A 5,000-nucleotide genomic window follows, 5' to 3' on the forward strand; every position below is an offset into this window, starting at 1 on the left:
CCTGGCTAGGGTTCGGAAGGTGGGACCGGGCCCGGGGCTTGAGCTCCGTCCAGCTGGCCCCGGGGTGCGTGAGCCCCCCGTCCTGCAAGCCATCAGAGGGTCTGGGCGCTGGGGACGGGGGACGGGTCCCCATTGGGGCCCGGGGAAGGCTCTCCCCGGCCTGGACTAGGGTTAGGAAAGCCGGGACTGGGGCCGGGACCGGGCCCGGGGCTTGAGCCCCGTCCGGCAGGGCCCGGTGGTGCGGGAATACCCCTCCGTCCTGCAAGCCGGCCGGGGGTCTGGGGCGCCCAGGGCGGAGGGTCGACCGGGGCCCAGGGAGGCTCTCCCCGGCCTGGACTAGGGTTCAGAAAGCCGAGACTGGTGCCGGGACCGGGCCCGGGGCTTGAGCCCCGTCCGGTAGGGCCCGGTGGTGCGGGAATACCCCTCCGTCCTGCAAGCCGGCCTGGGGTCCGGGGCGCCCCGGACGGAGGGTCGACCGGGGCCCAGGGAGGCTCTCCCCGGCCTGGACTAGGGTTCGGACAGCCGGGACTGGGGCCGGGACCGGGCCCGGGGCTTGAGCCCCGTCCGGCAGGGCCCGGTGGTGCGGGAATACCCCTCCGTCCTGCAAGCCGGCCGGGGGTCCGGGGCGCCCGGGACGGAGGGTCGACCGGGGCCCAGGGAGGCTCTCCCCGGCCTGGACTAGGGTTCGGACAGCCAGGACTGGGGCCGGGACCGGGCCCGGGGCTTGAGCCCCGTCCGGCAGGGCCCGGTGGTGCGGGAATACCCCTCCGTCCTGCAAGCCGGCCGGGGGTCCGGGGCGCCCGGGACGGAGGGTCGACCGGGGCCCAGGGAGGCTCTCCCCGGCCTGGACTAGGGTTCAGAAAGCCGAGACTGGGGCCGGGACCGGGCCCGGGGCTTGAGCCCCGTCCGGCAGGGCCCGGTGGTGCGGGAATACCCCTCCGTCCTGCAAGCCGGCCGGGGGTCCGGGGCGCCCGGGACGGAGGGTCAACCGGGGCCCAGGGAGGCTCTCCCCGGCCTGGACTAGGGTTCAGAAAGCCGAGACTGGGGCCGGGACCAGGCCCGGGGCTTGAGCCCCGTCCGGTAGGGCCCGGTGGAGCGGGAATACCCCTCCGTCCTGCGAGCCGGCCGGGGGTCCGGGGCGCCCGGGAGAGAGGGTCCATCAGGGCCCGGGGAGGCCTGAAGCCCCGGAGCCCCGGAGCCCCGGAGCCCCGGAGCTCTGGAGCCCTGCAGCCCCAGAGCCCTGCTGGCCCGGGGCAGGCAGATTGGCATCATTTGGGTCCCGGTCATCTGGTCGCCCCTCTCGCCTCGGCCATCTGGTCGCCTGCAATGCTTTCCCATAAAGCGACCAGATGGCCGGACTTCCCTGGAAGTCCCGATGAGGTGCCATTTGCCTCCCGGATCCCAGCCAGGGCTCCAGGAGGTTGGGCACGTTTGCGCCGTGGGTCCCCTCTGTCACCTCGAGTGCATGGATTACAAGAAATGGGGGTAATTTTCCTCCGGATTAGTAGGTGCAAGGGTATGCCCGAACACCCTTCCGGGGCTGGTTGTTCCCTGCTTGGGACCAGATGGGCGATGCCTGGGCAACACCTCCCAGGCATCCGGGGCTCCCTCCTCCGGCCCACAGAGTGGCAAAGTACCCGGGACGGGCTCCATGGGTCCCAGGCCCTGTAACCCTGGAGCCCTGCAGACCTCGAGCCCAGCAGCCCCGGAGCTCTGCAGCCCTGGAGCCCTGCAGCCCTGGAGCCCTGGAGCCCTGGAGCCCCGGAGCCCCGGAGCCCCGTAGCCCTACAGCCCCTCGAGCCGTGGAGCCCTGCAGTCCCCGAGCCCTGCAGACCCAGAGACCCAGAGACCCAGAGCCCCAGAGCCCCAGAGCCCCAGAGCCCCAGAGCCCCAGAGCCCCGGAGGCCTGGAGCCTTGGAGCCCCGGAGCTCCCTACAGGCCTGGGGCAGGCAGATTGGTGTCATTTCGGTCCCGGCCATCTGGTCGCCCCTCTCGCCTCGGTCATCTGGTCGCCCGCAATGCTTTCCTATGTAGCGACCAGATGGCCGGACTTCCCTGGAAGTCCCGATGAGGTGCCATTTGCCTCCCGGATCCCAGCCAGGGCTCCAGGAGGTTGGGCACGTTTGCGCCGTGGGTCCCCTCTGTCACCTCGAGTGCATGGATTACAAGAAATGGGGGTAATTTTCCTCCGGATTAGTAGGTGCAAGGGTATGCCCGAACACCCTTCCGGGGCTGGTTGTTCCCTGCTTGGGACCAGATGGGCGATGCCTGGGCAACACCTCCCAGGCATCCGGGGCTCCTTCCTCCGGCCCACAGAGTGGCAAAGTACCCGGGACGGGCTCTATGGGTCCCAGGCCCTGTAACCCTGGAGCCCTGCAGACCTCGAGCCCAGCAGCCCCGGAGCTCTGCAGCCCTGGAGCCCTGCAGCCCTGGAGCCCTGGAGCCCCGGAGCCCCGGAGCCCCGTAGCCCTACAGCCCCTCGAGCCGTGGAGCCCTGCAGTCCCCGAGCCCTGCAGACCCAGAGACCCAGAGCCCCAGAGCCCCAGAGCCCCAGAGCCCCAGAGCCCCGGAGGCCTGGAGCCCCAGAGCCCCAGAGCCCCAGAGCCCCAGAGCCCCAGAGCCCCGGAGGCCTGGAGCCTTGGAGCCCCGGAGCCCCGGAGCCCCCTACAGGACAGGCCTGGGGCAGGCAGATTGGTGTCATTTCGGTCCCGGCCATCTGGTCGCCCCTCTCGCCTCGGTCATCTGGTCGCCCGCAATGCTTTCCTATGTAGCGACCAGATGGCCGGACTTCCCTGGAAGTCCCGATGAGGTGCCATTCGCCTCCCGGATCCCAGCGAGGGCTCCAGGAGGTCGGGCACTTTTGCGCCCTGGGTCCCCTCTGTTACCTTGTGTGCACGGATTACAAGAAATGGGGGTAATTTTCCTCCGGATTGATAGGGACAAGGTACTCTGGGACCCCTCTCGGCCTAGCGGTGTCTGTTGTGCCTGGGGAGCCTGGCTGGGTTCAAGAGCTCCGGCCGGGGCACCGTTTTGGGTCCTTCCGCGTGGCAGGGTGCCCGGGATGGGTTCCGGAGGGCCCGGGGAAGGCTACCCCTGTGCCTCTGGGCCTTGGGGTCCCCGGGCCCCGGATGGGGTGCTCTGGCACAGGGCCCTGTCCTCCGGCCTGCCGCACTGTCAAAGGCCCGGCACTGGGTTCCGTGGTGCCCGGGGTGCCTCCCCGTGCTTGGCTGGGTTCAGGAGCTCCGTCCTATGGGCCCTCAGTTGCCCCGGGGAGGTTGGCCTCCTTGCCTGGGGGGGTCCGTCCTGGGTCCTGCCGCGTGGCAGGGTGCCTGGGACGGGGTCCGGAGGACCCGGGGTAGGCTTCCCCTGCGCCTCTGGGCCTGGGAGCCCCGGCAGGGTCCAGGGGCCTCCCCGGGCCCCGAGTCGGGTGCTTGGGCCCAGGGCCCCGTCCCTCCGGCCTGCCGCACTGCCAAAGGCCCGGGACTGGGTTCCGTGGTGCCCAGGGAGCCTCCCCTTGCTCCGCTGGGTTTTGGGAGCCCCGTCCCGGGCCCCTGAGAGGGTGGCCCCCATACCGGGGGCTCCGTCCTGGGTCCTGCCGCGCGGCAGGGAGCCCCGGAGCCCCGGAGCCCCGGAGCCCCGGAGCCCTGCAGCTCCTGATCCCTACAGGCCTGGGGCAGGCAGATTGGTGTCATTTCGGCCGTGGCTATCTTGTCGCCCCTCTCGCCTCGGCCATCTGGTCGCCCGCAATGCTTTCCTATGTAGCGACCAGATGGCCGGACTTCCCTGGAAGTCCCGATGAGGTGCCATTCGCCTCCCGGATCCGAGCGAGGGCTCCGGGAGCTCGCGCACTTTTGCGCCCTGGGTCCCCTCTGTCACCTTGTGTGCACGGATTACAAGAAATATGGGTAATTTTCCTCCGGATTGATAGGGACAAGGTACTCTCGGCCTAGCTGTCCTCAGCCGGCAGCTGGACGGGCCAGGATGTTGCCCCAGCCCAGGGTCTGTTCCTGGGCCTGCCGCGTGGCAGGAAGCCCTGGATGGGGTCTGGGAGGGCCCGGGGAGGCGTCCCCAGCGCCTCCGGTCTCCCAGATGGGGCCCAGGGGCCCGGGTTGGGTTCCCCTCGCCCCCCGGCCTGCCGCACTGCCAAAGCCAGGGACGGGGTTCTGTTGTGCCCGGGGAGCCTCTCCTTGCTTGGCTGGGTCCAGGAGCTCCATCATGAGCACCACAGCTCCATGCCCAAACCCATTCGAACCGCCGCAGTGAAGGGGTTATAGGCGGGTATCTATTCGAATAACGAAAATGCATGCTGTGACATCGCATTCCTTTACAGCGAGATGCCTTGGCATCGCAAGTCAGTAGATCAACTTGATCTAGAGGACACACTAACTAAAGGCGTAATAAAATCTATTTTTCAAACACCAACCCGCGCAACAGGAGGGAAAGTGTTGATAAACTAGCCCCTTCGGTGCTGCTGACGACTTTAGCTCGTCACGATTCCAGTAGGGAAGGTGTTGGTTCATTCCTTATGTTGGAGCGCCATCTAGAGCAAGTCCGGTAGATAATGTGTTTGCAATAGTAGCGCGCAATGCTTTCCAACGGGGCGACCAGATTGCCGGGCTTACCTGGAAGGCCTGAGGCCTGAGGTCCAGGGGAGGGCGGCCTCCCCATCCCGGGCGCTGTCCTTGGTCCTGCTGCGTGGCAGGGTGCCCGGGACGGGGTCCGGAGGGCCCAGAGAGGCTTTCTCTGCGCCGCCGGGCTTGGGAGCCCAGGCTGGGTCCAGGGCCCCGGGCGGGCCCCGGGTCGGGTGCCACGGCCCTGGGCCCGGTCCACCGGCCTGCCACACAGCCAAAGGACCAGGACGGGGTGCCGTCGTGCCCGGGAAGCCTCCCCTCGCTCGGCTGAGTTCAGCAGCTCTGGCCGGGGGCCCCTGAGGGCCCGGGGAGGGCGGCCTCCCCATCCCGGGTCGCTGTCCTGGGTCCTGCTGCGTGGCAGGTTGCCCG

This window comes from Lissotriton vulgaris, chromosome 5, assembly GCF_964263255.1.
Source record: "Lissotriton vulgaris chromosome 5, aLisVul1.2, whole genome shotgun sequence".
Taxonomy (NCBI): Eukaryota; Metazoa; Chordata; class Amphibia; order Caudata; family Salamandridae; genus Lissotriton; species Lissotriton vulgaris.